Source organism: Fukomys damarensis, unplaced genomic scaffold (genome assembly GCF_012274545.1).
Source record: "Fukomys damarensis isolate Sample0158 unplaced genomic scaffold, DMR_v1.0_HiC HiC_scaffold_28, whole genome shotgun sequence".
Lineage (NCBI taxonomy): Eukaryota > Metazoa > Chordata > Mammalia > Rodentia > Bathyergidae > Fukomys > Fukomys damarensis.
This window is the reverse complement of record NW_022900940.1, coordinates 29,054,733-29,077,265: the sequence shown is the minus strand read 5'-3', so window position 1 is coordinate 29,077,265 and position 22,533 is coordinate 29,054,733. Positions and strand designations below refer to the sequence as shown.

General features: G+C 38.3%; 1 protein-coding gene and 1 non-coding gene across 7 annotated transcripts in view; both read right to left on the bottom strand.

Moving 5' to 3' along the window:
* Nucleotides 1–22,533, bottom strand: part of Thrb (thyroid hormone receptor beta) — a 327,980-nt gene that overhangs the window by 141,915 nt on the left and 163,532 nt on the right. The window contains exon 1 of one of the 6 annotated variants that reach the window (XM_010640159.2): nt 4,126–4,148. The exons of the other annotated variants lie outside the window; for them this stretch is intronic. The gene's annotated coding sequence lies outside the window, so the exon portion shown is untranslated. Of the gene's footprint in view, nt 1–4,125; nt 4,149–22,533 lie in introns of those variants that run through there. 6 annotated transcript variants of the gene reach the window in all.
* LOC117283648 lies at nt 4,693–4,829 on the bottom strand. The gene has a single exon (XR_004514678.1). It is a non-coding gene; the product is annotated as a U4 spliceosomal RNA (small nuclear RNA).

Here is a 22,533-nt window from a genome sequence, read left to right as displayed (position 1 = left end):
GGAAATAATGTTCTTCAAATGGTAAGAGTTTGTTATTTCTAGGAAGTACAGAAAAGGTTGGGTTATTTTTTGCTTTAGTTCTTGTATATTTTTTTTTCTGGTGTATTTATAATTTAATAGCAAATACTATATACTATTAAATTACTAAGCAGTATACATTGCTATTTTATAAAAGTACATGATCTATAAATAAAAGAGAATTTATGTAGTTCTAGCATTGGTATCATATAAACTCCACTTGTGAGTGGGTTTCAGGAGCCCTCCAGGGCTACTCTGTCTATTCTCAGAGTATCATACAATGTGCCACAGGGACCTAATCCCCCAGAAGGATACTGTGGCAATATCGACTTACTGTTTTATGAGCAACCTACTGTCTCACTCATTTTCCCTCAAGTATGAAATGCTACCTTCTTGCTAAGGCCTACTGCCAATTTGGTTAATGTCACAGAAACATGTAACACAAGTGGGGAAGGATTAGAGTTTTACTGATTTACTGGTGTTATCCCACAAAACAAGGACTTATTAAAATGGACATGTGTAAATACGAATGAACACACACACGCACACACACACAGAGGGATTATTTCTGACTGAAAGTAAGGACATCAGCTTTTATGTTCCATCACTACATTATTCTCTTGACATATAACTTGAACAGTGAGATTTGTCAGTGAGAAATTAAGTATAAAAATTCATGATTTTTTATTAGTATGTGTTGTTTGTACACAATGTTTACATTCTTTGTAGTGAATTGGTACATGTACATAATACATCTTAATTGTTTCTTTGCTGTTTTTGATGTATACATTTATGATTCATGGAAGAATAATACTGGCCTTTCTTATTTGGATTTCTCTGAATTTTTATCCCGTAACTTTTTTTATATCTAATGCATTTAAATATCAAAAAATCAATACAAATAGGTGCTATATACTCCAGGTGGGAAATAAACCATGATTGTATGGTCATACAATCAGAATTACATACTTCAGAAACATTAAAGGTAATAGATAAGTCTATTGAAAATAGTACATTTTTAAAATTGATAATCCTAAGGTAGTATTGCATCTTTCAATAATTTTTCTTGCTTCACATCTTTGAAAAGCAAACAGGCCATTAGAAGCATATATGATGTGCAAGACACTTGAAGTTTATGACTGAAATGGGCACAATTTTATTAAACTTTAAACGTATTTTAATGTGCTCTGGGCATAGTTTGTGCTGCAAAAGTATCATGAGTTGCTCACTCTGTAACTCACTTTAAAAATGAAATGCAAATGTCAGGTCAGAGCTGAGTTGGAAATCCCATTTAATTATCAAAATAACAGGAATGTAAAGGGATCCATGCTACATTTAGTCAAACGAGCTTGTCATCTCGGGTGCTAACATTATGAGCATCTATCTATAATTTCATTACTCAGGCTGGTAGAAATTAGATCCTTCCTGCCCTTCCAACTGAGGCTTACTAGCTGCATTTCTAGCGTCCCTGTAATGCTTGTGAGGGTCGGAAAAGGCACAAATGTAGCAGCTAACGAGGGTCAGCTCATCAGGACATGGAGATTTCAGTCAGATGCTATTCTAGAAGTCACACAGGCCTGGGATTGATGGATGTGAATTCCAGCCTTACCTCTGTCCTGTCCTACTTAGTCCCTTTGCTCTTTGGATCTCATGTTCTTTCCTTCCCTAAAATTTTAAAAAAATATATACAAGGAAAAGCACCAGTTTTCACTTATTCTTGCATAGGAAGGTTTGGGATTCTCCCTATATATTGTGCCCCTGACAGAGTTCATTAGTATGGTTCAAGCGGGTGAGGGAGGTTCTTGCCTTTCCAAAATACTTTCTCCCTTTGATGTGCAAGCTTAAGAAATTTTTCTTTTTGAGGCACTCTTTCAAACATAACGCTCCCTAGGCATGCAGGATAACTTGCTGTGATTCTGTAAAATTCTTACTGGATATCTTAGTGGGGGCTGTGATATGAGACAGTAAAACATTTCTGTATATGAAGAAGATCCTTAGTGCTGGAACTACAATGTCATTCTTGATTTTTTTCCTCCATTCATAAAAAAAATTAAACCATTAAAAAGGAAATACAAATAAAACTTCAGGGTATTTTATGCCTGAACCTCTATGCATGTGGCTTATGGAAAAACCAAGCAAATCAGAACCTTTTTTTTTTTCTTCCTCTATTCCACTTTTAAGATTCACAGCTCTAGGAAACAAGGGGAAAGATAGTAATGAAGGTACGATATGTTACTTTCTAGAATGTCCATTCTAGTGTGTGGCTAAATTTGAAAAGCCAAGTGGGGGTGGGAAGCAGCAGAGGGAGAGCTTCTCTGATAGCCTTTAAAAAACAGCATTCTGAACTTAACTGTAGATGAATTGAATATTTATATCATTTTTTAATCAATAAGAAGTTTTCTTTAGAAGGTACCCAACTGTGCCCTCTTTGAATTCCTAGAAGCTCTAATCTTACCAGAATAAATTTTTAGTCCCAAAAGGTATCTTGATATTCTCTACAACCTAACTGCTCAACCAAGTATATACTAAATGTCTCTGTATGCACCGTGTTTTATCCTTGAGAAATAAGCTGGTTTCACAGTGAGGGGATAGACACGCAGGCCCTGGAAAACTCTGTTTCCTTTGGAAGAGCGAATACTCATCACATGATAAATGATGTAGAAAAAAAGAATAAAGGTCCTAACTTAATGTTTGCATTTTAGCTCAGCAATTATGACAACGCAGGGCAGATAAAAATAATATCCACTTTTATATTTCAAGTGATTTGTCAGTGTTATACTCATGCAGTATTCAGAGAAAAAATTTCCCCAATAACATCCTGTTAACAGCTATCAGGGGAGCAACTGCTTGAACTTCAAGGGTTCAATATTTAGATATCCTCCAGCAATGATTCAGCACTCTCTTTGGAATTTTTCAAGGAAACAGACAATCATTATAAAGATGTCCAGCATTCAAACTGCTCACAGTAAAAAGAAAAAATATTTTTTTGTTTTATACATCTTATCCTAAGCCTTTGGTTTTATAAGCTTTCTGTCTTTCCTTCAGATGGAGAGTATGTGAGTACAGTAGGTAAAGTAAATTTATCCAGAGAAGTAAATTTTAAGCCTGGTTGACACAGAGGGAGGCGGCTGGAACTTCACCTGTCCTCCTTCCCTTGTTCGGGGTCCACTTTGCCAAGAAGTTTGCCAAGCTCCTGAGGCTCCACATACACCTGCATTCTAGAGCTGACTAGCAGCATAGGCATCAACCAGGAACACGCTGGAAATGCAGAACTTCAGGGAACACCCCAGACATGCTGCAGCAGAAACTGCTAGCTAAATCTTGGAAACAGCCCAAATGTCCATCAACCGGTGAACTGATAAAAAGACGTGATTTAAAAAAATATATACAAGGGAGTACTGCTCAGCCATAAAGAAGGATAAACTTGAGACATTGATAGCTACATGGCTGCACTTTGAGGCTATTCTCTTAAGTGAGATAAATTGGACACACATGTGTAAATACTGCATTGTCTTTCTGGTGAGAGAAACTGAAAGGGTAAATAAGGGAAAATGTATAATAGAGAATGTGAAATAGGAAGAAATTGTTCAAAAGAAGAGGAATTAGGGAGGTAGAGGGCAAAAAGGAAGGGAAATGAAAAAAAATGAGAAAATAAGGAAAAATTGCAAACAAAGCTTTTGTAAATAAGGAGGGGAAGTGAGGTTAAAGGGAGGGGATTGGGTAAAAAACAGCAATCAAGATACACCAGGTATAGGTACAAATTGCCTATGACAAATGTGATCATTGTGTATATTTAAATTGTACCACTAAAATTATTATATACATAAAATATCATAACCAAGATTCCCACTGATTTGCACTACCATGAAGTTTGATAAGCAATGGCTATATAACATGAAGGTTTGTACCAGAGATTCTCAGTGTAGTTGCATCAGAATCAGCAGGAGGGTATGTAGACCATGTACGTTTGGGTTTGTACCCGCACCAAGGCTGGGATAAGGCCTTAAGTTTTGTGATACTGATGCTCCTGGTCCAAGGACCACACACTGAGAACCACTGGTATTTACCATTTTATTTTTACTCCCTTACCTCCCACCATCTACCTACCTTTTGTGCCTGTCAGCCTGTTTCTTCCCTCCCCTTCCTACTTCTCTACTTTTCTTCCTCATCTACGAGGGAATGATAGAGTGGACATTAAGTTTCAATTTGCTATAGCTACTCATCTTTCACCTCATTTAAGGCTCTAAAGGTTACAAAAGTGATGGTCTTCAATTCTGTTCTTAGGTGTTGTCAGCTCCTTAGCACAGATAAGAGCAGGACACACATATCTAAAAGAAAAGATGGAATAGATGCGCTGAAGTATATCCAGATAAAATGCTAAGTCAGTAACAGAAGAGAATTGAAAAGCTCAGTTCCCTCACTTAGTACAATAAGTTTAACACATTCAGGACAGGGCTGTAATTTGTATGTCTCTCTGCCAGGTGGCTCTGAACCACCAGTGGTACACACACGGCTGTCTAATCAGTTGGTTGGCATGTGACAATCCTAAAGCGGTACTAGCCGCCTGATGGGAAAACCACACATGTTCTACTGGCGGCTTAAGCCCATGGGCCTATGTTAATCCCTCTGAGGAAGATCAGGGTTTGGGCAATCAATCAGGATGTACTGAATTAAAACTTTTAAATATCAGAATAAGTAACATCTAACTATTATCACTATAATCCTGTGTTCTTTGAGTAGAAGTTTTCAATTAGCAATAATTGCGCCTTGGATAAACCTCATTGGCTACAATACCGCCACTGTGCAAAGCGTTGAGCAGAAGTAATCTGGATTTTATATACTTATTCTATATGTCTAAATTTTGACAGCACAGAACAACGGGGCCAAATTTTAGTTCTTATATAACTGTCATTTGTTTCTTTCTCAAAAAGTTCAACTAGAGAGTTATGATTATAAGGGACTATTTCAAGTGTAGGTAACTGGGGCTTTAAGTGAATATGCCTTCTTTATGGCAGTATGAATGATATAAAATAATATAAAATGATACAAATATTGAAAAAAAATTCAGAAAATTGCTGTAACACGAGGAGGAGAGGACCAACTATTGTTTGTATGAATTTATTTTAATTGGTTAAAACATTAAATTTTAGACATCTCTGGATACACACACACACACACACACATTTTGGTACCAGGGATTGAACTCGGGTCCTTGCACTTGTGAGGAAGGTGGCACTGAACTAAATCCCTGGCCCTTTTCTGAATATATTTTTTATAAACCTTGGTAAAATCTACTTGTATTGAAATGTAGGGGAGAAAATAGCCCAGAGTGCTGGTTCAGACAGAAGGGGGTCCTTAGAAGAGAGAAACACAGAGCAACCTGCTCAGCTCATGGTCACTTTTCCATTCCCAATGGAGGAAATACAAAGCCAAGTTTTATTTTTCTTCTCCCACTGAATGCCGATGACCCATCTCAACCAGACCTTGTACATTACAAGGTCAGGCCAGATGCATCTTTATCACACAAACTAAAAGGCTGTAGGTACTTGTCCTTTAGCAAAAAGTATAGTTGGGAACAAACTTCTCGTGGGCTCTATCTGCTTGTTAAAATCCATTCAAAGGGCCATAATGAATGAATGTTTTGAGAAGTACCCAATAGGACACATTTATACTAGATCTGTGCTCCAACAGGCATGAGTCTAGGTAGGCCCAGATAGCAAGATTTGGAGCTCTGCTCAGTAGAGAAAGAAAGGTACATGGTCAAAAGGAAAGCTGATTCCAAGAGATAAGCCAGGAGCACAAACAAAATACAAATAAAAGAGTAGCAGGTACAAAGAAGCCAAAGGACCTAAATCTGCAGGACAGCAGGAGAGACAAAAAGAGAGGGAAGGGTTAAACCACAAGGGAGAACACACTTTGATAATGTGGCTCTGGGAGTTTCAGCTCTCTACAGTGTATTAATTCAGATGCATGTCAGAGAATTCTGTGGACCAACAGACAATACCAAGTCAAAAGAAAAAACAGGAGTTTTCCTAAGTGTGATGTTGGCAGAAGTTAGAAGGCATAACATAAAATCTTCCTGCATTTTATTAGTTAAAATTAGCCTTGCACAGATACTATAAAAAGATACCTTTTCAAGATGTTATGAAAACAGGGGAAGTTCAAAATGCAGATATGGCACTGAGTCCCAAGTACTTTTAATCTTTCATCTTGATAAGCTGGAAAGAGCTGACTAGCATTAAAAATCACCATGGATCACAAAACATGACACAACACACCTCAGGCAGGCTTATGATACAGAATATCGAAACTCTTTTGTTAGCCATTCTTCCTTGAAAAGAGGTCCAATTATATTTATTCTCTTTTGAATTGAGGCATTCTATGGGAGGAAACTAACCGGTTTTACTACTGTTTTAAACACAGCCAAAGCCAACCAATGAAAGGCAATGTCATGCTGGGGGTTAATATTATTAGTCTGTTAGGAAGACTGACTAAACAGATCTGGCTGAGAGTCAGTTCTGGATAACCCATAACAGTAGTCCCAATTTTGGAACTTGAAAGCTCTTAGACTTTATCTGTCCCTTTCTATTAAAGGAAACTGAGACCTTTAGAGCTGAACAACATTGCCCAGTGAACAGTTCGCTGGTGGAAGACAGAAGACTAGAACACTGGCTCTGTGATTACATTTCTTAAAAATCAGCATTTCCAAATGTTTTACTTGTTCAAGTGTAACATTAAAAATTTTGGTGACATCTGAGTAACATCCATACTTGATAATTCCTCTCAAAATATGAAAAGACACTTGAAAGCATGTACATTCATAGGAAAGGGAAATTTTCTATTACTGCTGAATGAAAAAACCTGGAAGGATGGTCATAAAATAACGTTATGAATTTGTAGTAAGATTCAATTGTTAAGAAAGCATGAGTAGCTCCCAGCCCAACTGCTGTTGCTCAGAAGGGAACCAGGACTTCATGTGTGCTAGGCAAGCACTCTACCACTGAGCTGAATTCCTGAGATACATCCCTATCTGACTTCCTGTTTCCAGTCATTGAAATTGCATTAACCCAGGAGGTTTAAACTCATCAAGATGAAGTCAGTCACTGACCCCTTCTGTTAGTTTCCAGCTCTAACAGTAGCTGACTATGGTTATGGATCATTAGGAAAAAACTATAGTAAAATCTATTGGAGTTCAGCTAGATTTTTATATTTATTAGCAAAGTTTATTTTTCAAATTGTCCCATCTTAGAGCTAAAGCTAGAGAGACTTTTATGACAAAGTATCAGACTTATAGATAACCTCTATCAATGAAACAATTTAAGACCAGCAGGTTCAATCACTACTTCAATTTCCAAGTGTGACTTTCTCCCCAACCTGCTCTTTTGTTCTAGTGTGCTCATGCTTACATTATGCATACTCTAATTTCTTAAAAGTTTTATTTATTCTTGTGTAGAGGCTGCCAAACTCCAAGAGGTCATAAAATGGAACCAATGACAAATGTGCTAGACTTCTTTTACCTGGATCCACCAGATTGACCTTGCAAACAGCTCATAACTGCTAAACTGTACAAAATGACCTCTATGTTGGATTCTGAAGTCCCCTGGACCTTCTCCTTATCCTCTTTGTGAGCTATATTCATAGCAATCCTGCTGACCTTATAATTTGGCCCTTGCATTCTTAACTGTTTCTTTGACTTTGTCTCCTCCAGACTTAAAAGCTATGCAGCTACCAAGATGACAATACCAGGCACCTGCTGAAGGCCTTCAGATAGACCCTCTGTAGAGTAACTCTAACTGCTGATCACAACTATGACCCTCTTCAGCTGGAAGTAGCCAGAACTGTCTTTGCCCTTTGTCCTCTCACAGCAGTTAGGGGTACTTCTTCAGAGGCGGAATATTGCAGATGGGTAAGTTAATTAGATATCTTGTAGGCAGTTAGAAAGGGCTGCCCTCAAGGAGCCAACACAACAAGGTGCCAACATGGAGGACAATCAAGACACATTCACTGAAGGTCAGAACTGTAAAAGGAGAGAAACTACTATATCCTTGTGCTTCCCCTGGGGATGAACAGCAGTGACTGATATTCTAAATAGGTTTCAATCACCTGGGTGGGAGGCCAAGGTCTCAGCCCAGCCTTTCCAGGAAATATCTCTGACCCCCACCCTTACTGAAAATCCTTGTATGCTTGCTATGTGACCCCCATTTAATCAATACTACCTGGGTGACTGTATTTGTAGTCTTCCTGGTTGGTCATGGTTTTGCCCCACCTCATGCCCACCTTATAATTTTCCATTGGGTCTTACAGTTTTGTCCCACTTTGTACCCACCTCACCACATCGTTTTGCTGTGTAAAACATCTTTGAAAAGCGGGGTGAGTGGACCACTTTCTGGTCCCGTTCTGTCTGTCTTGGGCAGAAGCTTTCTTTCCCTCAATAAATTTTTCCTACTTTAAAAAAAATATATATATGAAGAGACTGAAAATCACACATCACACCGAAGTCCAGAGCAACTTTGTCCCAGGACTTTGCCCTCTGGGCCAATGACAGCTAAGTGGGATGTGATAGTAAAAGAAAATTGTGCAATCATGACTTAATCCTTCTAGGATAAGGGACTATGGGCCAGTATCTAGTACCATTATAAGGTTGCCCACCATATTTTTGTTAAAAAAAAAAAAAGGCCCTTCTTTTCTTTTTCCATCCAAAGATCTTTGTAATGGTCATTTTTAGTGATTCATATTCCTTCTATCCACCTTGTTGATTTCTCTCTTAAAATAGTAACTAAGGACAAATGAGGATGAAAAGTCTGATAGTGAACCAACAGGACTCCCTGGACCCATAGCACAGGAGGTAACAAAATTGATCAATCAGGCTCTAGAAAAATTCAAATCAGAAATAATTTCCCAGCTAGCCAGAGAGATGATGAGCAAAATAGAAGTCATGATTCGAGACTCTAGAGCAGAAACTGACAAAAAAATAGATGAGCTCAAGACTGTGATAGAACCCTTCTGTCTGTCTTGGGCAGAAGCTTTCTTTCCCTCAATAAATTTTTCCTACTTTAAAAAAAAATATATATGAAGAGACTGAAAATCACACATCACACCAAAGTCCAGAGCAACTTTGTCCCAGGACTTTGCCCTCTGGGCCAATGACAGCTAAGTGGGATGTGATAGTAAAAGAAAATTGTGCAACCATGACTTAATCCTTCTAGGATAAGGGACAATGGGCCAGTATCTAGTACCATTATAAGGTTGCCCACCATATTTTTGTTAAAAAAAAAAAAGGCCCTTCTTTTCTTTTTCCATCCAAAGATCTTTGTAATGGTCATTTTTAGTGACTCATATTCCTTCTATCCACCTTGTTGATTTCTCTCTTAAAATAGTAACTAAAGCACTTATATCCTATGTGTGATTGCTATGATTTGGGTGTGGTCTAGTTCCCAAAGGTTCACGTGTTGGAACCCAGATGTTCACACCTGGGCCCTAGTGTGGCAGTGTTGACAGGGAGACCTTTAGGAAATGGGGCTTGCAGAAGGTCAACGGGGTCACTGCTCTCTGAAGGGATGAAGGTATCTCTCCTAAGAGTTGTGGTCAGAGTGAGCCTGACCCCTGAATTGCTATCTGGCTTCCTGTTTCGTTATAATCCCTTCTTCACACATGTGTGCACACCATAGTGAGTCCTCTGTTTGGCCCCCACAAACCTGTGTGGACTGCTTGATCTTAGATTTTGAACCTTCAGAACTATGAACTAAACTTGATCTCTTTTCCTTATAAAGTTAGCCTGCTTCAGGTAGTTTATTATAGTAATGCAAACAAATATAATGACATACAAAGCAGTTCAATTTCCTAAGTCATCTGCCCAGAAAGAGTGAAGCATATTTAACATATACCATATAACTGTTTTCTCAGTATTTATCAGTCACAAATTTTAAGAACCACTGAGCCTAATGAAATTGTACCGTCAGCAAAGGTTTCACTTAAATATCTGAAACTGTTTGCTATTCCATTTATGTTTCTATGAGGGAGGAGTTTTATATGGTTTGATCAGGTTTGTACTCATACAATGTGCAAAATGTAAACTCTAAATATTTGTAGGATAAGGGAATTTGGACACACACCTATATTTATTTATCAGTCTCTTTGATTTAAGAGAAAATGAGAAGGGGAAAGCAAGTAGTATGGGCTCTGAACTCACACTGCAGTTAATTTTTACTTGGCAATAGAGTAACTGCAGTCTCTGATCCTCCATCTACTCATCTGTAAAAGGAGATGAAAGTAGTTATGTGAGAAATAAGTGGTGTAATTAATGCACATCATGTCACACCGCTTACTGATACAATTTGTTGATACACACAATTTGTATTTATTGTGTGAAGCATATTCACAGGGTTCGATAAATATCCCACAGGAACAGATGCTATTAGTCCTCCAACATGCCCTGGGTTTATGTCCAAGAAAAATTTGTGTCCTTGGATGTAGACTCATTATTATTTAGAATTTTGAAACAATGAGGTTTTTAAACGATATAGAGGACAGAGTTGCCTGTTAAAATTTAGTGTCCTCAATTTATATTAAATGATAATATAACTCTGGGGAAGTTACTTAACTTCTTTGGGCCAAATTTTAATTCCATCTGTGAATGGAAGGTATTGGATTAGATGCTCTTTAAGATATTATTTTGCATTGGGTGTGATGGCACACACTTGTAATCTCAGGGGCTTGGGAGGGTGAGACAGAAGACTGGGAGCCCACCCTAGGCAACTTAGTAAGACCTTGTCTCAAAACTAAAAAATGAGAAAAGGCCGAGTATGTAGCCCTTGGTTCCATCCCCAGTACACCCCCATATACACACATTTTTTTTTGCATTGACACACACACACACACACACACACACACTTATATATATACTTCCTCACACCAACAAAGGATTCATGAAACAATATTTGACCTTTGAGTAATATATTCTCATTTCTCTTTTACGCTATTATTTTTAATTTAAAAAGGATATGGCCTACTAAACTGACTTCATGACTATTTGTCACAACTTAAAATTTGGCAGCCCTGGCCCAGACGATTCCTACATTCTTCTCTTGCCAACAAGAATGATCACCAGCTGCCACAGGTTGTGAACAGAACTATTTCAAGGTCTCAAGTAGACTCCAACTGCAACAGTCTTCATGTGAGCTAGTTAATATTAGTAGTAGCTTCTAAGAGTTCTGGCCTGATGCTCTCACACATTGTAAGGCTCAGGGAGACCAATTATATGCTTCTATCTAAGACCATGAAATAGTCCCCGTTTTGTCTTCTGCCATCTCTAGTAAACCACTTGGTTCCTGAGTGGCATTTTCTTCTTTTAAGTAATATCGAAATAGGGTCGGTATATCTTGGGTTTCAACACAAATACAAATATTTGGAAAAGGAATATACAAAACAGCATGTAACCATCATTTAAAAATTCATAGGAGGCTAAATAGAATGTCATCTTTTCCTTGTGGAAGATTTATAGTTATGAATTAAAAATTAAAAAAATTATGTTTTTTTAAATACTGTGAGTTTGCCTAAAGCATTATCATTTCTAAATTTATAAAATGTTTAATGCTTACCATCTTAATTAAGGTCAGCCTTCTTAATCTGTTAAATGAAAAGGGTGAAGTAGTTTGCCTTTGAGAACACATCTGGCTCTTTTGAAGAATATATTGTTTGGAGTAGTCAGCCTATGGTCGGCTGGGTAACTTTGCTTCTAGTTTAGCTGCTGTTCATGATTTGATTGTCTGACACTTTCTCTTGTAAGGGAGAAGCATCAAGGAGAAGGAACTGACACCCGTGGTAATGATATTGATAGCCATGTGGTCCTGCCAACAGGCTGGTTTTTGGCCACATTTCTAATTCTTATTTGGCTCCTATGTCAGCAGGATGGGAATGCGTGTCTTTGGGTTTTTGAGAGAGCAACTCAACTGTGGGAATTCTGCTGCTATTCCACCACTTTCTCTGATTTGATGCACAGAGGGAGTGTCTCTCAACACTGGGTATAAAATAGAATTACCTGGGGACTCTGCAGCCAGACGTGAAAGCTATGGACAAGCCCTGTGAAATTCTGATTCAGTAGTCCAAGTTGCCTCCCCACGACCAGCTACATTTTGAAAGTACTCCCCCCAGGTGACCACGATGCATATCAGAGGCCAAACAACTACTGGATTTTGATACAATAATCTCACTCATGCCTAAACTGCAGCTTCCTCAGGTACTGCAATGTTCAGGAACTGCAGAGAAATACATAGTAAGTGTGGGAAAATCTCCTTATATTCTTTTAGTCTTTTATTATCCCCCTTTCCAGGCTCTTATACACAACTTATTGGATGAAGTCACCTTTTGGCCCATAAATACAAGGAGAAATTCAAATGTCTTTACTGTATCTGATTTCATTAAGTAGCATTCTTTAGACACTTCCTACACTGTTCCCCCAAATGTTGCCAGTTAGTATATAATGACTGACACACATGTACAATTGGTTGATGAATGAAATTTGATGTAGCTTATCTGAAAGCTTTCACCATTAGCTCTAAATAATCAAGCATTCACTAAACACTTATTAAGCACTTACAATGAACAGGGAACATACTTTGAAAACCACTGGTCTATTCAACCCCTACATTTCCTTCAGATCTAAAGTCATGAGTTGGGTGAATTTTTTCATTTACACAAAATTTTTTGGGGGGATTACCAAAGTTATACTTATGTCATTTGCTAATAAGGGCGGTTCAATTAGTTCTAGAAATGTGTAATTATACTAATTATAAAGCTTAAAAGGTTAGTCGTCAGGATGCTGCCCAAAATTTCCACTGCTGCCTTGATATTGTCTTCTTTCAATGGCTTTCTTGGCCAAAAAATAAAGTTATATGTAAGTTCAAGGTATAAACATTTACTAGCACTTTCCCTAAAATTCAAGTTCATTATGACAAATGAGCTCTCTTACATTTAGCAATTAATCAATGTTTCAATTAGGGGGTAACATCATTAATAATATACTCACTTGGCAATAATTATGCCATGGTTTTGTGCCATGCATGGATAGTTTCTTTAAGCTTATTTTTTTTCTTTCCAATGGGTCAGGAGTCTACTTCTATTTTTCTCATTTTAAGAAGGGCTTAGGGATTTAAGGTAAGTTAAATGATGTTGGAGCACAAAAACTAGGCAGAAAAATGGAATCAGAATTTTGGAATACAAACCAGAAAAGTTTTGTAGTATTCTATCATTACATCTTTACTAATTCATTATTATTTTATTAGATAAAATATATGTACTATGTAAAAGCTATTATAGTGTCTGGTCAACCTCCATTTTCAGAATGGACAGAGGCATAGAGAAACTAGAAAATAAATGAGAAATAATTTAAGCATTGTTAAAATTGAGATGGCTTCAAGCTAAGAGAGGCTGTCGCGCATAAAATATATCAAGCAGATTGTACCGTATTTGTGAAGTCTGAGAATGTCTTGCCCAAAGGTGGGGGATTAAATACTTGACCTCCAAATCTCCGAATCTCCAGAGAAAATCTATTTTTGCTTCTTGAATAGTCAGCAATATATGTTTTTGATTTATGTTTTTCATTTAAAAAGAACCCAGAATTATGGAAAAGAAATTTTATATCACAACCCTCAATAATATTTTCAAAAACAATTTTAAAAAATCAGTAATCACACAGTACTGAAATTGTCTTCGTACTTGTCTGTCACTACCTCCAGATTTTTAACTTCTTATGGGCAGGAACCTCATCTCAGACTGCCTGTAATTTCAGCAGCTGGTGCAACATCCAGGGTGGCAGGTGCTCAGCTCTGCTCAGTAATGATTACACCCTATTCGTTCATTCCTTGTATGCATATTTAAATTTTCAACTATCACAGAATGTAAATTGATTTGTATCTTGATTGTATAACTGGAGAATTGGAAATATATACAATAGGAAAAGTCAACGTGTTCCAGAGAAAAATTAAAGACATGTAATATTGAAAAAACATCCAAGAAGTTTATCAGAGAGAGGACAATCAAGGACAACAGCTATCATTTCTGCAAATCCAGTTTTGGTCATGCTGAGGAGTTCTCTCCCCAAGCACTGCAATGAGTTCTTCTGCTACTTTTAGATAACACAGAACTTTAGATTTCACCCTCCCTTTGCCTAGTAGTACAGTGCTAATAACATACTCAACATGTTGTTTCTTTTCATTGTATTACTCCCCCGTATCCATCTTCTAGGTTTCAAGTATCTGATGTTTTAAATCTGAACCCAAAAGTCTAGGGATAAAGCTCTACTTTACTATAACTAATTTCCTTTGTAGTCCTCTGTACTTTTTCTCATATTTAAAGCATCAGTCTGAGGACAGGTTCAGGATTCACGAGTAGACAAGAGGGTCCACGGCACAAAAACGGTTACAAACAGCAGGATGCTTTGGTTGAAAGATGACAACTTATTTTCTTTCATGAGTCAAAGAATCAGCTTCTCACACCACATGTATCTCATATGTTGTTTCTTTTCATTGTATTACTCCCCCATATCCATCTTCTAGGTTTCAAGTATCTGATGTTTTAAATCTGAACCCAAAAGTCTAGGGACAAAGCTCTACTTTAGTATAACTAATTTCCTTTGTAGTCCTCTGTACTTTTTCTCATATTTAAAAGCATCAGTCTGAGGACAGGTTCAGGATTCACGAGAAGACAAGAGGGTCCACGGCACAAAAACGGTTACAAACAGCAGGATGCTTTGGTCGAAAGATGACAACTTATTTTCTTTCATGAGTCAAAGAATCAGCTTCTCACACCACATGTATCTCATTTCCTCCCTGGTAGACTATTTAATTTAATTGCCCGTTTTTTTCCTGGGTCTCAAACAGGATGAAAACTTTCCCCAAAATGATACTCCTGCTATCATATACCCAAACAATGACTAAATTTTCACTCATTCTTAACTGGGAGTAAAGGTGGTTTTGTATTACATTAATCATTATCCTGAGCAGCACTGCAGCACTTTCTAAAGCTTATCTGGAAGGTTATATCTGGTTCTGGGCTGAATGTCTGTGTTCTCGTGAAGTTTCTATGGTGAAGTCCCAATGCCCTATTTGGTGGTATTTGGAGGTAGGGCTTTTGGGAGGCAGTTAGTTACATTTAGACAGGGTCATAGGAGTAGGACTCTCAGGATGAGATTAATGCCCTTGTAAGAGGAAGTTAAATCTACCTGTCTGTCTCTCCCCCACCGTGTGTTTGTGTGTGTGTGTGTGTGTGTGTGTGTGTGTGTGTGTGTGTGTGTAAATGTGCATGGATTAAGGAAAGATCAAGGGAGGACACAATAATACAGACAGGGGTCAACCAGAATGCAGGCAACAGATCTGCTAGCACCTTGACCTTGGGGCTTCCCAGCCTCTGCATCTGTGAGAACTGTTTTTATTTAAAGCTTCCCAGGCTGTTGTTGCACAGCAGCTTGAACTAAGACATGCCTTTTCCCATTTGTAAGTTTTAGCAGCAACACAGAGTTCAACACCAATATGCTCTTACAATAATTTTTTACAGAAAGGATTATATATATATTCATATTATCAAGTTCCTTTCCGCCAAATATCCCTCAAACCTGCATTTGGACAACTGTTGAGATGGCTGGCAGATGTAGCTATAGAACTTCAAATGTCTCTTAGCCAAAAGATAACTCAATTCAAGATCAATGCATTTCACTAGTGCCTTTGTTTATTCATACTGAAACCCAACTGCAATGCCTAATATCATGGTGTCAGAAAAGACAATTTTTATATTAAAATAAGTTTATTCCTCACAGCATCTCTTTCCATGAAAATACCATTCTTTACATCTGTCTTTACCTTTACACCCCTGGTAAACACACACATTGCCATGGGGAAGGACGTATTCTACCTTTTCGCATCACTGGCCTGGGTTGGAGGAGGTTCCAGGTGGAACACAAGTGTGGGGCTTAAAATAGCCCCTCTCACTCTCAATCTCAAGGTGCTAAGAAGCTGAAGACCAAGCCTGATAAAAGTCAAAGATTGGCATATCTCGGCGAATTCAACATTGCTGTGATGTGGGTACTCAGTTATCTGTAAAGATGCTGTTTCCTGTGGAAACCCAGGCTCATTTTAAGGGCTTCTGCAATATTCCGCATGACCTGCAGATGCCAACAGCTACCTGACATAGATGATCTCTTCGTGTTCTTTCCTCTGTCACTGAATACCTGTGCTTGGCTTTCTACTTTGGTTTTATTTCTGCTTTTGGTTTTATTCTCTTTTTTATTCATACCTAAGCCTCCACATATTCAGCATTAAAGTTAGACTCCTAGGCTACAAGGACTGAAAGGGTCCCCTTTTCTGCACTAGGTCTGGATTGGTTGAAAGCAGAAAAAGTACCTAGCAGTTGGACTTCATCACAATATTTTTGTGGGTATTGTTGTATTTAATGCTGTCATTCATTCTATGAGCAAGGGAGGTGAAGAGCGGTTTTCCTAGAGTAGACAAGAGGAAAATCAGTTATATAGAACTATAATGTCTACTGGAATACTACCGTCTCACAGGCTATAAATGAGAGTATCCTCTGGGGTTCTGATACCCCGAGGAATGCTCTTCTGGCTCTTCCCAGACCATATGAGAGAAGGAAGAAAACAAACTCTCAATGGAAGCGATGCCCCAGCTTTCTTCAGTAATCCTTGAGACTGTCCAAGAATTTTCATCATCAGGAAATTTTTTGGTGGCTTTAAAATGTTCTATGTACAATGTGGGGAGCTGCAGAGTTTGAAGACAGAACCTGACACTGCACGGTAGGGAAACAATTTAAATTTAAGCTCATGGATGTTACAATTAGATCCAGTTCACTTTCCACTGTCATCTGATAAATTTCCATTCTACTTTGACAAGCATTTAAAAAGGAAACATCAAAACACGTTTAAGCTCTTTAGCCATTAAAGAAATGCGAATCAAAACAGTACTGAGATTCAACATTACTCCAGTAAGAACGGCCATTATCAAGGACTCAAGACAATAAATGCTGGAAAGGAGGTGGGGAAAAAGGAATCCTTTTACATTATTGGTGGGACCACTTTGGAAATTAATATCAAGCTTTTTCAAAAAACTAAAAGTTGAAATTCCATTTGACCCAGGTATGTCTCTCCTGGCTACCTTCCTAGAAGAGCTAAAATCATCCTGATGTAGTAATACATGTATACTCATGTTTATAGCAGCACAACTTTATGATAGCTAAATCAAGGAAGAGGTTTGTATGCTTATTAACAGATGAATAAAGAAAATGTGGCAGATATATGTATAGGAGAGAACTACTCAGACATAAAGAAGGGTAATTTTGAGTGATTCATAGGACCATAATGCTGTGAATTAATTACAAAAGGTTAAATACTGATGGTATCTCTCATAGAAGAGACCTCAAATATAAATGGTTTAAAGAGCAAAATAAAGAGCCACGTGAAGAAAGGAATGAGTCTTAGTAGAGATGGGAAGAGGACCTGGAGAAGGAGGGAGAGAAGAAGGTGGAAGAGGGCTGGGGGAGTAAACATGATCACGATGCAATATCCCTCAGGATCAATATAATCACTGTGCATTGCAAGCATGTACATCCCCCCCCCCCAAAAAAAAAGAATCGGGGCCGGGGATTTGCTCAATCTGGAGAAGGAGGGAGAGAAGAAGGTGGAAGAGGGCTGGGGGAGTAAACATGATCGCGATGCAATATCCCTCAGGATCAATATAATCACTGTGCATTGCAAGCATATACATCCCCCCCCCAAAAAAAAGAATCGGGGCCGGGGATTTGCTCAGTGGTTCCACTGCCTGCCTTGCAAGTGCAAGGATCTGAGTTTGATCCCCGGAACTGGAAAAAAAAAAATCATCAGTAGCCAAAGGCCAAGAAGACAAAGAAACAACATTTAAACATTTACTGGTGTAAATAATGAAAAGTGTCATTACTGTGTACTCATCTCGGGTTTTCTTTATATTTATGGCCTCACAGAAGCTGCCGCTCTGAAGCTCTCCCGGGCAGCATTCTAACTTGAATGACTGAGTGGCGTCAGGACTATGTATCACGCTGTCAGTAGCATCTGAACCATAACCTTCCAACCTGAAAGGCATCTTTTCGTCTGTCCCAAGTCTAGAAAACAAGTTTTCAATTGTGAGTAGCCAGAGCAGGACAAGTTGGGGTCCAAGGTGGTAAAGGAGGACCGAGTGAAGGCCAGAACAAAGACGAGGAGAAGCCCAAGAGAAGAGTCAGGTTTTCGCTCCAACAGGAAACAAACTGTGAGTGGCGGCCACCTAGCTTGACTTTCTAAATCAACATCCCAAATTGAGTTTTCTTCTCTACAGAAGACTCTGAAGTATCTATGTGCCTTACTGTCTGGAAAACAGACCAGCCTTCTTTTGTTACTAGCTGAGAATGCGCAGAGATGGCAAGTTTTAGAACTAGCTTCTATTGGATTCCATCTACCTTCTGAGAGTTTATGGAAGTTCTTTCTTTTAACTCTTATTTTTTGGCTGAGGTGGTCCTCAACTAATAGACTTAATACTTGTTTGTTTCTACTGCTAGTGAAAAAGTCTTCTGAAAGCTACCAGACGATGTTTTTATTGCTTTTCTAGGAATGAATAGTCCAACTTTTTCTGTGGGTATATGCAAGCCCATCAAGACTTCAAGTTCTCCGGGTAAACCAAATATACAAAAGCATTATTTTTCCAACTATGGTCCCAACTCTTATAAGTGAGCTGGGAAGTCAGTTTAGTGGGTCGTAAGCAGTACGTTAAAAAAAAAAGAAAACAGAAAACAAAAACAGAGCAGGCTAGAGAACATCAGGGTTCACATTTATGAAGAGTTAAAATTTGTTTTGTGAAACTTTTGAGTTGCAAACACACACCTCTTGTATTCCTGGTCATTATGTAAAATGTATTTCTTACTGTGGTCTGTGGTCATCAATTTTAAAGCCGCTGCACTAAAGCAATGCCAAAATTGCTGAAAGAAGTGACTTGCTTAAGGAAATAAAGCCCTTCTGATTTCTGACTGTCGTCCAGAGCAATGGCTAAGAAATGGAGGGGATGGGGAGACTCACGAAAGATGGACAAGAGCCCAGTGTGGGGTTTCAAGCCAGAAGCTGCTGGCTAAATGGGAAGACTGGCAACTGGACAAACGAGAGCTTTATTACTGCTGATTATTAGCTGCATGAAGACTAAGGAATCTGAAAGAAATCAAGCACATAGGATGTAAAGCTCTAACAAAATCTCCAGGTTTGCAACTTCCTTATGAGCAAGATGTTTCAGATACTGTGGTGCTGGTGATTTGCACAGAATTCCAAATGTTTACTAGGGCAACCAAAAGTTAAAAATGCGATTGAGATGCACATTCTATGAGGTTAAAACATAAGAAATTGCCAAGATGTGGTCATTGTAACCTGAGAAATGCCAATTTTATATTGTTATGCCTTCAAAGAAACTTAAACCTAAGTTTTCTTGAGGCAAACAGCAATGGTGATATATAGTATAAGCAGGCATCTCTCTATTGATCCAGTAGCTTCATTTTTTTTTTGAGGGAAAAGACTAAAGATTAAAATAGAAGTTGCCTTTTGGAAATGAAGTAGAAGTCACTTTTTTTTGTACTACTGGAGACTGACTGAGCGTAGGACCATTGTATTAAGCTACATCTCCAGCCCCCCTTCAAAATAAATTTTTATTTTGACACTAAGCTGCTCAGACTGGGTCCAAACTTGGGGTGCTCCTACCTCAGCCTCCAGAGTGCTGGGATTACAGTTTGGTGCCATCATATCCGGCTTCACTTGGCTTATCATAGCTGCTACTTAAAGAAACGTCATTATCTCAAGGAGCTGTGACTCGGTTGGTAGACGTCACCTGCAGCCGAGGCTAATTTATGACATTTCTTTCACGAAATCCCTCAAAAATATTTCTAAGTATCCTGATCCTGATGTCAATCCCGCTACTTATGGACGTGAGAAAAACATTCACTTCTTTAAAATTAACCAATCTATGTACCTCAAATCTCCAAAGTGTTGCAATGCTCCCTCCAGTGCTGACCCATCCAGAAGCTCCTCCTCCTCATCACTTTGTCATGGGGTCCCCATTCCTGGGACAGCCCTCTGCTGTGTCCCATACCTTCAAGGGCTATGCCTGGCTTCTCTGTCCTTTTAAACTGTGATAGACAGCCTTTACTCTTCTGGATATTATTTCTTAGTAGAAAAGAAGTCAACTGGTCTTTGCTTCCTGTTTATTTCCTCAGCCACCCAGAGAAATGCCTATAAGGCAATAACGTTTTTCCACAGTGTCTGAGCTGGAAAAAAAAAAAAAAAAAAAGAATCAAGAAAAAACTCAAAGAACTGGCAGAAAAAAAAAATCTGGTGTTTAGTTACATTTCTTTTTTGATATGAAGAGGGATTGGGGCTCCTCCAGAAAGTTTAGTAAGTTGCTTTAATGAAATGTGATGCATATGTTCTCTTTATGGGCCATGGGATTGTCAGTGTCCATCTGCCTTGTTCTGCAAACAACTGTCAGAGGCTCCAGGCTGAGTTGCTCCCTGGGCTACTCCGAAACAGCTAAATAGACAGCAGAGGCATCGTGCAAACAAAATGTTCTTTCAAGCCGACATCAAACCCTAGGCATGTTCACTGTAAACTTTAAAAACTAATATTCAGCATTTGAAAGAAAAATGTCATTAAATAAATGACATTTAGGTATATTTGAAGGATTTGGTCAAAGTTTTACTTTTCTAAACAATTCAGTTGTTTCTGCTCCAAGGGACACGACATACTATTAAGTGGTTCAGATATCCTAATTCATTAGAAATTAGGAAAACAACCCCTTTCTGACCAGAGGAGCCTGGTTTTCCTAGCAACTGTTGTTCCTGGGTAGGCATGAAAATCAGTGACAGCAGCAGAACTTCATAGCAGTGAATCTTAAAATCTTGAAACTCAGAGATCCCAAAGTGGTTGCCTAGCCCTAGAAGCTCATATTTTTTAAATGCTCTGCCAGGCACGAAATAAAAGACCCTAAAATTATTCTTGAAGCTTTTCTAACTACTTTCACTGTAGTGGAGGTGGCGCCAGTTACCCAAGATGTCTTTTTCCAGCATATTTCTATGCCTGAGGAGACATTCTGGCAGATCAACTTTAAAGAGCGGCTTGTCTTTGGGGCTCAACAAGTCTGTGTTAAATTAAGCAAAAGCCATTCCTGTTTTCTCTCTCTTCCCTTTCCACACCTTACCTCCTGAGCCTTACCTGATAGAGATCCATAAAAGAGGATCCTGTTGCTGAATTCCTCCTGACAGATTAGAAGCCAAACTATATGTGAACCCAATGTTCAAGTGAACTCTTAAACTAAATCCCTGTGATGTAGCAGTTTGAAGACGTGAAGGACTGACTCAGAAAATGAGAGGCCTTTTGAATACCGAACTCTGCCATTTCCAATTATTAGCACTTGACACAGGTCTCTACCCAGACCTACCTCAAATATAAGGTGCAAACATGTTGAAGCTGTGTCTGTTACTGTGAACACATGGACTATTCTCAAGTACATTTCTTGCAAAGCAAACAAACAAAAGAAAAAGCCTATGGCTGTCTTGTACAATGTCAACAGGAGTGCATTTTAGTCCAACATTTGGCAATACAGGCTGAACATCCCTAATTTAAAAATATGAATCCAACTGATTCAAGATCTAAAACTTTCTGAGTGTTGACATGATGCCACGAGTGAAAAATTCCATACCTGACCTCAGGCGATGGGTCACAGTCAAAACACAGGTACACTAAAAATATTACATAAAGTTAACTTCAGGCTATATGGCTAAGGTATGAAACACCAATGAATTTTGTGTTTAGAATTGGGTCCCATCTACAAGATATCTCATTATGTATATGCAAAGATTTCCATATCCAGACAAATCCACAGTCTGAAATACTTCTGGTTCCAAGCATTTTGGGTAAGGAATACTCAATCTCTATCTGCCAAAACTCCAAATGCACATATATTTTGACTGTGTAATTCTACCTCTTGGAATTTATTCTACAAACACAATCATTCATATATACATTTATATATATATATATATACACACACACACACATTTATACATACACACATATATACATATATACACATATATACATATATATGTGTATATATATACATTGTGGCCTGTGTGACATTACAACACTCCAGAAATAAATGTCCATTAACAGAAGATTCAGAAAATAAACAGTGGCAGATCTAATCACACAATGGATTAATAAATGGTTGTTAAAGGGAATGAGAATGAGTGAAATAAAATTATATGGATAGATATGGAAATGTGTCAGAGTTCTGTTTAATAAAAAAGATCACTGTATGAAATTGCATATATATCCATCCATCCACATCCACACACACACACACACACACACACACACACACACACACACACTGTACCTGTGGAATTTCTGGTAAGGTATAGAAGACAATGGAAAATGTTACTAGTAATAGGCACTGTAGGAGACTTTCACAT